Genomic DNA, 419 nt, shown 5'->3' with positions numbered 1-419 from the left:
CCCCCCACATCCCCAAAGCCCCCAATACCCATAGCCTCTCCATACGCCCAGAGGGCCCCCCACCCCGACACACATACAAGGGCCCATAGGTACCCCCCATACACCCGGGGCACCTCCACCCAAAGCTCCCTTTACACGTATACACCCAGAGCTCCCTGAGACACACACACACACACACACACACACACACAGCACCCCCACAAACACCCAGCAGACCTCCCCACACACACACACACACAAAGCCCCCCATACACCCAAGGCACGCCCGACCCAACACAAAACCCTCCCAAACACACAGAGCAACACCTGCCCCCGCATACACACGCAAAGCCCCCGTCGATGCAGAAAGCCCCCCCAACACACACACGCACACGCACATACACACACGCCTGCACGACGCCTGGGGCACGTCCCAGCCT

This window comes from Alligator sinensis, unplaced genomic scaffold, assembly GCF_000455745.1.
Source record: "Alligator sinensis unplaced genomic scaffold, ASM45574v1 scaffold1565_1, whole genome shotgun sequence".
Taxonomy (NCBI): Eukaryota; Metazoa; Chordata; order Crocodylia; family Alligatoridae; genus Alligator; species Alligator sinensis.
Note: the sequence above shows the minus strand (reverse complement) of the source record.